Genomic DNA, 12,657 nt, shown 5'->3' with positions numbered 1-12,657 from the left:
TCCTTTCTGTTTCTATTGGAAGGATGATCGATTGGCATTACTCTTCTGCTGCCCGGACTCATTCCCTGTCTTAGCCCTCTTGTTCTTGAATTCCTCTTTATCCCTCAGCTTATCTTCCTCTACTTGTTGCACATAGACCATCAACCTCGAAATGTCTATGTCCCCAATAAGCATTGCTGTCCGGCCCTCTTTGCTTGATAGACGGGACAACCTAACAACAAACAAACTCATCTTACTCCTCATATCCACAACCATTTCCGAAGCATGGCGAGACAGTTGGGTGAATTTCAACCCATACTCATGAACACTCAAAGAATTTTGCTTAAGTGTGAGGAACTCTCATACCTTAGCCTCTTTCAGTTCTCGGGGAAAGAAACGCCCCAAGAAGGCCTCCTTAAAACAAGCCCAACTCGCAGGTGGTGCGTCCTCAGCTCTTACCCCTTTTCACTGATCAAACCAAGTCCTAGCAACATTTTTCATCTGATATGTAGCTAGCTCAACTCTCACAGTATCAGTAACATGCATTACATCAAACACCTTTTTTTAGTTCCTCAATGAAGTTCTTTGGATCCTCTACAATGCTCAAACCAGTGAAACTTGGAGGATTCATCCTCAAGAACTCACGAATCCTTGAAGTGTCAGCCTCTTGTTGTCGAGCTCCTCTCTTCTGCCCAGCTTGGTTAGTCACAACTTGACTGAGCATCTTTATAGCCCTTCTGAACTCAGCATTAGTAACTTCTCCTTGCGGTTGCACTTCAGGTGCATTAGGTAACTCTTGCTCCTCAACATTACGCCTTGCAGGATGTCCTCTGACAGCTCTTCATGGAGGTATGATTATCTGAAAAGCACGCGCAAACATGAATTAGAAGGAAAATTTTTAGAGATAAACTCTAACGCACAAAAAGAGTGTAAAAGAAGTGAGAAATTTTCCTAAATGTTGTAGCCTCCTAATTATAGATGTGGCGCGCTTCACACCGATAAATATGACTCTACATACACAACTTCATAGACTCCCTATGACTCTTCAAATTTGTGCTCTGATACCAAGTTTGTCACGCCTCGAGCCTACACCCCGGACGTGGCTGGCACTCGAAGACCATTGCTGGCCCCAAACGAACCCTTGGCCTGGCTTACTTAACGCAACGGAAAACAATATTCATACTTATAATGATCAATAACACTTAACTGAACTGAATAATAAAATAACTAAGAATGTTTAAAGGTTAAACATTCAATGTGGCCAAAAGTGGCAACCCAAATCTTAACAATAAGAAATGATAATGAAAAGACTCAAAGGACTAACATTTGACTGTGTTTGAAGCCTCTAAAACACTGAGATGGATGTTGGGACAACCCCACAACATCCTAATGAACTAACTAGAAAGCAATGAAAATAGATCCTTTGAAATGCAAGGAGGCTCACCCACTGACTCTGAACTGCTCACTGGATCAACGGTGTGCTGGAATATCGATCCTAGTTACATATGTCTACATCATAAGACGATACAGGCCAACTGACATCAGTACATTGAATGTACGAGTATGTGAGATGGAATGCTAATACAACATAGGCTTGAAAGGGAAATCTGAAAGAACCACTTACCTGGCTCTTCCCAACTCATGAATACTTAACTGAACTCATTCAATATAAAGCAGTTTAAAACAAGTGCAATATAAAGAAAAGTTGTTTAAAAACATTATGTCAACTCTGTGTATATACAATGATACAACATAACTCTGAAATGTATGTAAACATACAATAAACTGATGTATATAAAAATACAATAACTTATGTGGGAGTTTCTCTAACCGACAACTATCACATAAGAGCTATAGTGATGATACATCGATCTACCCCACGCTGCCAGTGCATCCTATACCCGACCAGAGGTATAGGACCTGAACTATTAAGTGTATCTACTAGTCTATTGTGAAAAGGGTACATATAAAAAGTATGACCCTTTTCTACCCATGGTGGCTACATGATTTTATGGAGACGTGAGTTATCTAAACTCATGCTCGCCCCCAATTTGGTGCTCAATACTACTCCCAAAATATACTAGCTCTTATATTTTTTAAAAAAAACATACTTCTTCTGTGATTTGAAATTAGTGCTCAAAAACTTAGCTCCAAGGTTATCTTGGAAATCAAAGTTTCCCCTCTTGCTTCATTTAGAAAGCGATTACTTTTTCTGAAAACTATCCCGAAAGCTCTTTGGAAATCTCAGTTTCCATTCTTATTTAAATATGAAATCATTTTGAATCTCTTTGGCAATACTTAGTCCCGATATACTTTTGAAGAAATGAACTTCAACTATACTCTTTACTGAACTCAACACTTAAGTCTCAAAACAAAGTTAAAACGTTTGCAAAAAGACTTTTAGAAAACTTTATGAACTTCTCTTAACTTGAGTTTTACTTCTCTTCACTTTGATCTTAACTTTCCTTGAATTGGATTATGGATTCAAGGTTCATGATCTCATGTTTATGGATAATTTCATGATGCTTAGATGTACCTTAGAGTGTTGGAATCAACTAAGAAACATAGGTACATTGCTAAGGAACAAGTATAAAAAGGTGGGGAGCGAATGGGGAGAACTGACATCCCTAGCGCTCTAAGTGGCGCGGGGCGCCAGCCCTCAATATTCAGAGACCAGTCTGGGGAACGCTGACTGGCGCGGCGCCCCAAGGGTGAACATTCAGAGACTCTTTTGGGGGGTGCTGGCTGGCGTGACTCCCCACCCCTATCCCCAGGTGTTTGACGACTTTTCTTCTTCGTTTTTCAACTCTAAACCCTCTAAACTTCAATGATTCTTTCCCCAAATACTTAGGATCATTTATACCCTCAGTATATGATAGATTCAAACCAAAATTACACCCGGAAACATGAATCAAATCACAAGAAACTTCAACAAAACAACCCACAAGAATTCAAACGAATTTCATCAAGAACTCAAAGGATTTACTTTCAAATTACACATATTTCGTTGAATTGAATCATGATTGGCGCGTGGGTGAACTAACACAACGCTATGTGATCTCACATACCTTGTAGGGATCACCCCCGGCGAATTTCACACGCTAAACTCGACGATCTTGACGAATCTTGCTTCCTCTTCTCCTTTCTCCTCTTTTCTCTTTTCTCCAAGCCCTAGCGTGAACTCTAACTTTTCTACGCTGACCAAAATCTGGTTTTACCCCAATTAATCTCCTAAAACCTAATTAGAATAATTAGGTAAGGAAAAAACTAAATTACCCTTCCAAAATCCGGATTAGACTTTTCTTAATCCAACAACCCAACTTCTAAAGGGCATAACTTACTTATACAAACTCGGAATCGCGCAAACTCAACGGTGTTGGAAAGATCATTCCAAGAGATTTCCAACCATATCTGGAAGTACACCTAACTCATCCTGAGCTAGGAGTTATGACCGTTTGAAGTTGACCAGAACTCAACTTTTCCTAACTTAAACAAATTTCCAGATTTTCATTCTTTCCAAAAATGACTATTTCCAATTATTAGCTTCTTCCTAGTTATTTCAAATTGAGAGATGTTACAACCCCTACACTAAATAAAAATATTATAAAATAGCTAATCAATTAAAGAAGAAAATATTCATAGAAAATTGTTAGACATTTTTATCCTTTTAAAAAATAAATTAGTTACATTAATGTTTCCAAGAAGTAACATACATTTATTTCAATGCATTAAATGAATTACAAATTTAGATTAACACGTTGGAATAAACACAATCCCTAAATTTCAATTACTAAAACCCCTCATTTATTGGTTGCATTAATAATTTGAAATAAGTCAAATAACTACAACCCCCAAATTCTAATAACCTAAACCCCTTGATTTCTTTGCTACATTAATAGAACATTTTCTAACAAGTACAACCTACTAAATTTTAATAACCAAACCCACATTCATATTTCTCAATTATTGCATATCCAGTGGTAGTTACATATACATTTATGATGGTTACTGAATACATTTTTTTATTTTCTTCCTGAAATGTTTCTTAAGCTTAATTAACACATTTGAATATTTTTTCAATTCTTTTGTGTACATCTTATATTATATATTTGTTATTTTTGTAGTTTTGGTTTTATGAAACTGATACCCTTTCATTTATTTATTACTTTTCTCTTTTCTTTGCTTTAAATATCCACCTTTATATTTCTTATTTAATTACCTATTCAATTGTTATTATTATATATATATATATATATATATATATAACTCTCATATTTTTCATATTCACAACCTCTAAATATTTAATTTAAGATTTTAAGATAACTTTTGGTGTTCCTCCAATTTAATTTATATAAATCATCTTCTTTGTTTCATGATATCCTTATGTATCATTTTCATTCTATAGTTAAAGTAGTGGCACATTTATATCATTATTCTTCTATTGATTCATTCTTTAGTTTGACTCGACAAAGAAGAATCTTGAATTTTGATTGGCTATGATAGAAGGAGTCGACAAGAACTCAAAAAATTATGTACTATTTCTGTATTTATATATGTTTACATATATATTGTATGATTAAAGTCTGTCGGAAATAATAATTCAAAGTTGGAGTAGGAATCGTAAGTTGTTTAGGATTGTTATTTATGGTATTTACTTATTTATGTTTAATTAGGATTTGTTAGCTAGAGTGGTTCTTTGTCCCTGTTTAATTTGATTTTTACTTTTATTAATAGGATGTTACTAGTTATTTTCAATAGATAGAAATAGATATAGAAAATATAGAAGACACAAAAATGTACAAAACATATAGAACTTGTGAGTTTATAAATAAGATATTTTCCTTCAAATTGGTATATCAGAGTTTCTACGATTTTGGTAGAAGATCAAAGAGTTTCCGCTGTCGGCGGCTGGCTATGAACAATATATGTCACCCGTCTAGCTAATAATTATGTCGACAAACGTCGGACGAATGAGATATGCATGAAAAACATTCTAGGAGGAAAGACTTAAAAAAATATTGCAGATTTAAAGAAGTGTAACCAACCACAAGAGAAAGAAACTCTTCTCTAAATTAAAAGTTAGAGAAAGAAAAAAAAAAGCAAAAAGAAAAGGAGATGATGGGAAGGGCATCAACGAGAGTTGGAGAGAGAGTGCTCCAACACAAAAAAAAAAAAAACATAAAAAGAAAAGGAGTTGATGGGAAGGGCATCAACGAGAGTTGGAGAGAAATGCTCCAACACCAAAAGCAAAACAAAAAAAAACAACAAAAAAGAAAATGCGTTGGTGGAAAGAGCATCAACCTTGAAAGTTGGAGAGAAGTACTCCAACAGAACCATGAGAAAAAATATCGTGAGTTGGAGAGAAAGTGCTCCAACACTTGGAAGTTGGAGAAAAGTGCTCCAACATAATCAAGAAAAAAAATATTGTGAGTTGGAGAGAAAGTGTTCCAATACTTGAAAGTTGGAGAGAAGGTGCTCCAATACAACCAAGAAAAAAAAATGAGAATTGAAGAGAAGTACTCCGACAATTGAAGATTGAAGAGACATACTCCAATAATTGAAAGATTGAAGAGAAGTACTCTAACAATTGAAGATCGAAGAGAAGTACTCCAATACAACAACAATAACAAAAAGAAAAAGGCAAGAGTATACAACTTTGAATTACGGGAGAATGTTGAAAACAATAATTCAAAGTTATAGTAGGAATCCTAAGTTGTTTATGATTTGTTATTTATGATATTTACTTATTTATGTTTAATTAAGATTTGTTAGTTAGAATGGTTCATAGTTATAGAATAAATTTGACTAAATGCTAATGTTTTAGATTTTGATAAAACAAAATCAGTTGGCCGCTACATATTATGTTTCAATTTAAGCATCAAAAAATAAAAGTCAAAGTGAGCCAAATATATATTGTCTAGCTTATATACATGTATATATACTATTTTATTTTTTTTAAAATAATGAAAATACTATAGCAATAACTTTACCAATGAAAGCTTTGAGGAATCAAATGGATATGCTGATTTGAGAAATTGTACAAATATACAAAGGATAGGAAAGGAAGAAGGAAAGAAAAATTAAAGAAAACAACAAATTTGGAATCTCTTCTTAAGCAATTCACATAGGTTGAGATATGTCATGGAAATATTTTATCTCACATTTTATATGAGATAGTAACTTTGTCATTTTAATATAAATGATGGATTGGAACACGATTAAAAAATTTCGAGATTAGTTAATACTTCAAACCAAATATAAAACATTTCTTTTTATCTCGGACCACATCATCAGGCTGAAGTTTCTCTTTTATATATATAAATTATATTTTCGACCATCTCTAACACCTAAAACGTGAGAAAATTTTAAATTGTAAAAATGAGTAAAATGAAAATCCCTTTACGAGCTATTATATTTTGTACAGACATATATATGGTTCCATTTGAAAGAAAAAAAAAGGATACAATATGGAAAATAAAGAAACGTAGGGCAATTCTCCCTTGGCAAGAAATAAATTATGCATAACCATAGCTTTCTTGCCAAAGGAGAATAACCTGCGATTCTTGTGCTTCAATTAATCTTCAATTCTTGAAATTTCCTCAAGATTTAAAAATTAAGTTTTATTTTTCTGGGACAAATTAATTTAAAAAATAGTATCACATAAGAATTAATTGAGATAGAGAGAGAGGGAATGAAATATTGATACGACTATCATCATTTGTAAAAGAACTTTTTATTGATATGTGGAAATGAAGAAAGGCAAGGCATTTATATATATAGTCACTTGATTGGCATAATTCATTTGGATATGCTGAAGTCTGAAGAAAAGGAGGACATGTATTGTGGCTACTCTTTGTTAAATGGTCTTTACCAACTTATGAGAGGCCAAAAAGCGTATCGAGTATGCAAATATCATTTCATGTTAAGAGTATTTTTTGACTGATCGTTAACTAAATGATTGGTATAATAGTCAATGGTTTGGCGAGATGATTATGGAGTTAGCTCAGTGACGATATTATGAGATTAGACTTAGAGTCTTTGTCTATTTACGGTTAGTTTACTACACCATTATATTACCTATAGAATTGAAACGCATAAAAGAAGAAGAAGGAAGGATCAATTTATAATTAATGGACTTTGGTATCTATAAATACTCGATTAATATAGGTGAAACACAATTAATCTCCAGCTAATCTCAAGGTGATGTGTTATAGAAATTAGTTATTGATGGACGTCTACGTGGAGCTTGGTTCAAAGAGATAATTAAGTCATGAAAGTGAGGGAGTGTGTTAAAGATATACAATTAACAAATATAATTGTCCATTATCAAAAATTAAATCACATACATGACTCATAAAAATAAAATCAAGCTTATAAATGAAGGAGTATACTAAAGACATAATTAACCAAATAATAGTATTTCTTTTGTTATAACTCTTTTTTTTTTAACTTTAAAATCAGAGAATGGTTCAACCGGTGAAGTTGAGAATTATTCTCATGATAATTTTCATGTCAAAAGAATATTTTTGAATATATATAAAAATAGGAGATGCTATTATATGTTTTAGAATATGCCATAAAATTTTCAGTTTCTAGATATCATAATTTTACATAAACGTTTAGTAGGACGGAAGTCATTTTTTATTACTAAGAAAAATCTTGATCATTATTCTTATTTTGAAAAAAATTGTTTTTTAAAAAGAAAATATTTTCTAAAATTTTTAACCAAATGAATTTGAGAAAATAGGAAAACATTTTACGTCATACCAAACACACCCTTAATTAACCTTTTAAGTACTCTTTTCGTCTAAGTTTATATATTTTTCTTTCTTGGCGATTTAGTTTTTTATTTAAAAATAATTTAACATTAGATTTCTCGTTTTACATATGCCAACAAATGCCATTAAGCTATTCAACAACAAGAGATTCCACTACATAATTTATTTTTTCATGGAATCATGGTCAAAAACTTTAGAGATCTCACTCTTTATCCCTTTTGTGATATTATGCTGCTATTTGTTGTTGCTTTCTCATAAGTGTCACAATGATTTATTAATGTTGACATAAACTCTCATCAAATAGTACTCCTAAATTCACTTTTACTTCTAATTAGAAGGTCAAGGAGTAACTTATATGGTAACTAGCTAGAGACGGATTTAGGATTGAACCTATTTTTCCTAAAGTTATAATACGGAACAAGAAATGAAATGACTCTGTTCATTTGATTAAGCCAAAAATAAAAAAGAACATACTAGAGCATAAAATATTATGCGTTTAGCAGGACTCATAAAAGGGCACATCCAAAGAAATGATTTTTTTTTTTGTGAAATTTGTAGTCTAAAACATGTCATAGCATTTATGTGGCTATACTTATGAAAATTGTGGCCTTAACATGCAGAACATTTATATGGTTATAAAACTTCTGATTAAGGATAAAAAGATAAGTGTAAGGTTAATTGTTTTCAAATTTAGAGGCATATCGTTCATTATTGGAATAGACTAAAAAAAATATCGCATAAACTGAAACGTCGAAAAGGTATTTAAATAGATCTTTAAATAGTATTCCAATTTCTTTACACAGAGCATATGCATTGAAATATACGCCAATAAAAGAATACTTACTTTTTCCTCTTTGCTATAAAAGAGTTTCATATAGTATTAAAAATACACAACATCAAATCAATTGGTCAAGTGAGACTTCAATCTGTGTGTGGATGCATTACTGGGTTAATCCTCTTTGGCAAATAATCACATTTCACTATTATTAGGTGCAAATTTGGCAATTTATTGCCAAAGAAGATTTGCCCCGTAAATCACTCATACAATACTACTAATAACAACCACTTCAAAGTTTGCAACAAAGGTAAAAGAAAATTTTTTGTTTAGTTTTCTCGAAATATGCTATTATATGCCATTAAACACGAGACAAATCGACATAAATTGAAGGGTTGGTCAGTTGAATATCCTGCATCAAAATACAAAAATGAATCATTCTGTTTTGAAATGAATTAATAAGAAAATAATGCCATATAAACTAATAGAGAAGAAGTATCTTATTAAATGGTAACTTCAGAATTTTAAAAGCCTAACGAAAAGAGTTTTCTGCCTCCTTCTTTGCCAAAACAAACAAGGGAGGAACTGTCCATTACACATAGATTATCAAATTGAAATAGATTTGATAATCAACTTATCGGTGCTAGAACCACAGGATTCAGGGCAGTGGCGGAGCTACACTAGGCTGAGGGTGTCCAATATACTTTAGATGGTTAAATAAGACATTTTGGACAGCCTTAAACAATAACTTTTCTAAGCCTAGTGGGTTTCTGTTGCTCAGCCAAAGCTGAGGCGTTTGCAACTAATTATGCTTGAATTCGATTCCCCCGATCTACACCTTTTTTTACATTTTCAAAAATGCTCCTTATTAACTTCTAAATCATAATTAATAGATCTTTTATTTTTAAAATAATTCAAAAATAATATTATCTATTAAATTATTTTAAATTAGAGACTTGCAACTTAAAAAATTAAGGAAAAAAAGTTTAGTAGCCAATTGAATTTTTAATTGATTTGACTTTTGATTTTTATGCTTTTCCTAATAAAATTTAAATAAAATTCAAAAGTAATTATTTAATTTAAATTTAATAAGAAAATCCAAATTTTTTTTCTATAAAGCTACTAAAAGTGATAAAGGCTCCATATAAAATTTCTTTTAATAAAACTCGTTTAATTCTACTTTTTATTTTTCATGTCTCGTTGTTAGTCATCAGAGGTTCGTGAAATCTTGAAGCATAAAAGATATTTCATCTTAAACTAAATTTTCTCTTCGTTTTTTTTCTTTGTCCATTCACATCCTATTAAATAAACATGAATATTAAAACTAAATATTATGTAGTTGATTTTAATTTTTTTGGTATATTTTTTAATTAAGAAAATTAATTATTAATGTTACGTAGTTTGATTTACAAAATTTTAGTGCATCCATTCATTAAATTATTTTTATTTACCTATTTGATTCTTGGACAACCTTCGTAAATTTTCTGGCTACGCCACTGATTCAGGGGTGCCTCATACCTTTTCTTTGGTCAACATAATTCCTTCCATAATTTTTTGACATCGCAAATCAATAAAAGATACATTTCCTTTTGGTTAGGAGTTCAAAAAGTGACTTGAAACACCATAACTTAATTCTAAGTGACGACTGTATAAATAAAATAATTCTTATTCATTACTTTCACTTTCATTAATTGGAAAACCCCTTCGATCCGTCTTCTTCGGTTCATAAAAATGATTATGACAAGTTTTATTTATCTATATAATTCAAGGTGATGTGGTGTACTCCCTATGACTAGAAAAATCATTTATTTTTTCATTTTTCACTAATAGGTGACTTAAATTATTATGATAATTAATTATATATATAATTCATTGATGACTAGGAACATAATCTATTTTTCCCTTTTTGGCTATTAGGCGACTTAAATGATTATGACTAGTTATTTATCTAAATAATTCAAGGTGATGTAGTACTGACTAGGAAAATCATTTATTTTGCCTTTTTTACTAAAAGATAATTTAAATGATTATGACAAGTAATTTGTCGTCTATATACTTTGAGGATGACTAGGAAAATCATTTGTTCTTTTTTCTTTTTTCACTAATACGGACTTCAATGATTATGACAGATAATTTATCTATATAATTTAAAGTGACGTAATTATGACTAAGAAAATCATTTATCCATTTTCCTTTTTGACTAATAGGTGACTTAAATGATTATGAAAGATTTATCTATATGATTCGAGGATGACTAGGAAATCATTTATTTTTAATTCCCATGTTGACTAATAGAAGAATTAAATGATTATAGTAGTTAACTCAAGGTGACTATCACTTGGAAAGTTATTTATCCGTTTTCCTTTTAAAATTTTGATTTAAGTGACTTATATGATAATGACATTTAATTATCTCTATATGTATATAATTTTGGACATAAGAGAAAGAGAGGTGATGTGATAATTTTTATGACAAGGAAAGTTATTTATTTTTTTCTTTTTAAGTTATAATTTAAATTACTGACTTAAATGATAATGCCAGAGAATCTACCTACTTTGATATCTATATAAGTAACTAGAAGAAAGCACTCAATCCTCCAAACCATGACAACATCCCAAACATCTCCTTCCAAATATTTATAAGAGGATAGCCTAAGTCAAGAGTGTAAGAAATTGCTCTCTACCCTACCAAAAGAAAAGGGATGGACGATTGGATCATATATCTACGAATACCAAGGATTTTGGACATCACCAAGATTGATCCAAGGTGTTATTGCATGTCAACAACAATTTCAAGCTCCACTGATATCATTTTTGTTGCAACTCCAAAATCAGGAACCACTTGGTTAAAATCACTTTTATTCACTCTAGTGAATCGAATGAAGCATTCTGTTTTTGAACAAAATCACCCTTTACTTGTCAAGAATCCTTTGTTCCATTCTTGGAACATACACTCTATGCTGATGATCGAGTCCCTGATTTTTCATCTTTCACTTCACCTAGACTTTTGGCAACTCATGTGCCATTTGCTTCATTGCCAAAATCTGTTCAAAATTCAAAAACCAACTTGTTTACTTGTGTAGGAATCCTAGGGACACTTTTATTTCTATGTGGCATTTTTCAAACAATTTAAGACTTGATCACAAAGACATCAATTCCATTGAAGAAATGCTTGATCTTTTTTGCAAGGGGTGAACATTTACGGTCCATTTTGGGATCACATGTTGGATTATTGGAAACAAAGCATAGAAAATCCCAACAAAGTACTTTTCTTGATGTATGAAGAAATGAAAGAGAAGCCAAAAATTCAACTTAAACGATTGGCTGAATTCTTAGAATGTCAATTTTCTATAGAGGAAGAAAATTGTGGAGTTGTGGATGAAATATTAAAAATGTGCAGCTTTGAGAATTTAAGCAATTTGGAGGTGAATACAAATGAGAAGTTGTCCACTGGAGAGGGAAATAAAATATTCTTTCGTAAAGGAGAAATTGGAGATTGGAAAAATTATTTTACCGTAAAAATGAGTGAGAAACTAAATCGTATCACAGAGCAAAAGTTTCATGGATCAGGATTAAAGTTTTTATATACTTGATTAGGCATTAATATGATATAATGTCAATCGAATGCAGTTATTTATTTTGAAATTCAATGTTGGAGTAGTTCATTATCTTATTAGGATTGGTAAGGTAAGGCCTAGCCCCCTTTGCTTGTAATCCCTATTTAGAATTTTTATTTTAATAAAAGACCGCTATACAATTTGTATAGTGGTACAAAATTTCAAAAAAAAGAAACGTTTGTGTTTGAGAATAATTCAAATTGTTGCAAATTATGTAGTAAATTCATACTTTTTTATTTTGTCACCGTCAAGTAATGTTTTTATGTACAACTAAGTGTCAATGAGGTTGGAGGCGGTCAGTTTTCTATTCTATTTTAAGACTAGAAAAATTACTCGCGCTTTATATAATTATAGAATAAATCAAAATTTGACTAAATGATAATGTTTTAGATTTTGATAAAACAAAACCAGGTAGTTGTTATATATTATGTTCCAATTTAAGCAATCTAATAATAAAAAAGCGAAAGTGAGCCAAATATATATTGTCTAGCTTACACATGTATACTATT

The 12,657-nt window shown here is 31.4% G+C and overlaps 1 pseudogene; it reads left to right on the top strand.

Moving 5' to 3' along the window:
• The first annotated feature begins 264 nt into the window (after nt 1–264).
• LOC125825909 (cytosolic sulfotransferase 12-like) lies at nt 265–12,124 on the top strand (annotated as a pseudogene).
• The last annotated feature ends 533 nt before the right edge of the window (nt 12,125–12,657 follow it).

The sequence above is a fragment of the Solanum verrucosum genome, unplaced genomic scaffold, assembly GCF_900185275.1.
Source record: "Solanum verrucosum unplaced genomic scaffold, falcon-dt-bn FXZP01000161.1, whole genome shotgun sequence".
Taxonomy (NCBI): Eukaryota; Viridiplantae; Streptophyta; class Magnoliopsida; order Solanales; family Solanaceae; genus Solanum; species Solanum verrucosum.
This window is presented reverse-complemented; position numbering and strand designations above follow the sequence as displayed.